The following is a 3,092-nucleotide window of genomic DNA, read 5'->3' as shown; positions in this document are numbered from 1 at the left end:
GGCACACAACTACAACTCCTCCTCCACAACCTCCTTCTACTAGTAGAGCCTCTACCAGGACTACTGTGACCAATTCAAAGTAAATCCAGTAAAGAGAGAACAATACATATATTAATACATATATACAATACATATAAATTTACTTATAAATTACATATAAATTACAAAATTTACTAAATCGGTACATCACTACATGTACATGTAGGTTACTGTATAGCGGGTAGATTTGGAGGGGATAAATTTTGGTGAATTGCTAAATTTTGGTAATTGGTGGATTTTAATTTTGGCGAATTTGTGGCCACGTGTCATTGAGCATGCGTATAATAGCTCAAAATGGTGGGGTTTTATTTTGGTGAATGGCTATCAAAACGCCAAATTCGCCAAATTTAATCCCCTCCAAAATTACCCACTACAGTGAAACCTGCAACCTGCTATTGTGGACACTCTAAAATAAGGACACCTCTATAATCAGGACAGGTAGTATCAGTCCCAATACAATATAAATGTGTATTAATGAACCTCTGAAATAAGGACACCTCTATAATAAGGACAGTTTTATTTGGTCCCAAGGTGTCCGGAATAGACAGGTTTGACTGTATACGGTAATTTGTGAATGAATCCCACTCTATACTATACAGTTGTACTATGTGCATGTACATGCATACTGTGTATGGTACGAATTGAATTGTGGAGGCCAGGCTGTATATTTATAAGAATAATTATTTTAAAATTGTTTAGGCATACTTCATCTCCTTCTCCTCCACCTCCTCCTGTCACTACCACCAGACCCTCCACTAGGAATGCTTCAAGGTCTACCAATAATTCAAGGTACATTAAGTCACTTGAATATGTACATGTACTACATTTACATATACTGTACCTTTATTACCATTATACGCTAGTAGTGGGATTTATTGTTGGGGAGATACTGTGAGAATATTTTTAAATTTTTTAGGCATACAACTACAACTTCATCTCCTCCTCCTCCACAACCTCCTCCTACTAGTAGAGCCTCTACCAGGACTACTGTGACCAATTCAAAGTAAGTCCAGTAAAGGGAGAAAATATAATAAAAACTAAGAGAGAATTAAAATGTAGCCATAGTTTAGTTGAAATGTTGGCTTGACTGTCTTAATTTATTTTGATTATGATTAGAGTGCATATACCACTTATATGAGACACTTAAGTTTTTTGAATTGTAAAATTTTATCATTCAAATTACTGGCAGTGTCCGGGCCATATAATACAAACCATCTCATCTCATGTTGCAGTATGGATGTAAATGTATTGTGGGTTTTCCACTACAATAAGTATAAGTTGAGTAAAGAGAGAAGTTATAGTAAAAACTAAGAGGGGATTAAAAGTTTAAATTGTAGGTTGTTTGTTGTCTTGACTGCCTTTATTCATTGTAATTATGATTAGAGTCATCTAACGAATTATTAGAGTTTAATTATCTGATGTTTTAATATTCATACATGCACATGTACATTGTAGGCCTTCCACTGCCAGGAAAGACACGCCTCCTCTTATCATTGATAGCATACAGGATGTAGCTTCTCCTTCTAAAGCTGCTCCAATTGATCAGTTGCCTAATGCTTCTCCTTTGAAGACTGTTGTGAAGTCAAGGAGGAAACGGAAGAAAATAACTTGCCCTCCACCACGACGACGCCAACCAACCAAGAGGAGTAAGTGTGTTTGATTGTATATGTACATGTACATGTAATTTTTATATTATTTATTTTTATATTGTTTTGCCCCTTGATTGACTGAAAAAAGCATCTTTAAAATTGAATTTTGATTGGAGTCAGCTCAAATTCATGTATAAAAAATTAAAATGGAGAAGGCTCTTCTTTTTATTTTTAGCAAACTTTAGCCTCAGACTGTATACTGTAGGGACTTTGGCCCAATTTTTGAGTAATTTAAAGAATTCATAAAAAATCTAATTTTGATTGGAATCAGCTCAAACTTGCTACATAACATAAGAACATGTATATGTATCAGGAAAAATTATAAAAATGGAGAATTTTCTCCTAGTCATTTTTGGCGAAATTTGGCCCATGACCCTGTACTATAGTACAGGGACTTTGGCCCGATTTTTGAGTAATTAAAAAAATTCATAAAAAATCTAATTTTGATTGGAATCAGCTCAAACTTGCTACACAACATAAGAACATGTATATGTATCAGGAAAAAATTATAAAAATGAAAAATCTCTCCTAGTCATTTTTGGCGAAATTTGGCCCATGACACTGTACTATAGTACAGGGACTTTAACCCAATTTTTAGTAACTTTTAAAAATGAAACATTATCAGTATGTGCTCACACTTTCTACATCCCAATCATCGAAAATTTTGTGATTTACAAAAAATTTTGTTCCTCCAAATTACTGGCTATATGGTCCCATACATGTACATGTATGTGCTGTAATAGCCCATGCAGCATTGGCCAAATTTTAAAGCAGCTTTAAATAGTACCGTATGCGGCATATATTTTGCTGGTATGAAATTTCACGATTTGATTGCATTTTTCTATTTGCGAATAAAAATTTCACGACTTTAATGTAATTACCACACCCACTATACAATCAGCACGCTATTTTGCATATTTTAATTTTGGGATATTTTTCAAAACACAAAAATCGTGAAATTTAATCCCCATGAAATATATGCCGTATATGGTATTACAGCACACATGTAATATTATTAATAGTCTATATCTAAGTCATGTTACTACTTTTAATTTTGGGTGTTTGGATCTATTTTCTTCTCATTACAATTTACCTTCACTTTAGCTATCACTGAGATCACTCGAAGGACTGATCTCACTCCTGGAGTAAGGAGGAGTAACAGACCGAATATTAAGAGGGTGCCAATTGGTGGATATGTAGAGTATAAGGACCACTGGGGGAACACACCCAGCAATACTTATGGTAAGAATAGATAGAGCATATTTCTGTGTATAATATTAGTACATGTTGATGTTTTTTTGTTGACGTATAGTACTATAATGCAAATTTTCGAGGGTTGTAAATTTTGTGATTTTTTAAACATTCACGAGAATTACATGTACTTCCACAAAATCAAATTATTAG

General features: G+C 33.9%; 1 long non-coding RNA gene across 1 annotated transcript; it reads left to right on the top strand.

Moving 5' to 3' along the window:
• Window positions 1-2,926, top strand: LOC109590156 (uncharacterized). Its single transcript, XR_002189180.1, has 5 exons — window positions 1-79; window positions 739-828; window positions 956-1,042; window positions 1,495-1,685; window positions 2,793-2,926. It is a non-coding gene; the product is annotated as an uncharacterized LOC109590156 (long non-coding RNA).
• The last annotated feature ends 166 nt before the right edge of the window (window positions 2,927-3,092 follow it).

Source organism: Amphimedon queenslandica, unplaced genomic scaffold, assembly GCF_000090795.2.
Source record: "Amphimedon queenslandica unplaced genomic scaffold, v1.1 AMPQUscaffold_10425, whole genome shotgun sequence".
In the NCBI taxonomy this organism is placed as follows: domain Eukaryota; kingdom Metazoa; phylum Porifera; class Demospongiae; order Haplosclerida; family Niphatidae; genus Amphimedon; species Amphimedon queenslandica.
The sequence above is the reverse complement of the archived record's forward strand: the minus strand, read 5'-3'. Positions and strand labels throughout refer to the sequence as shown.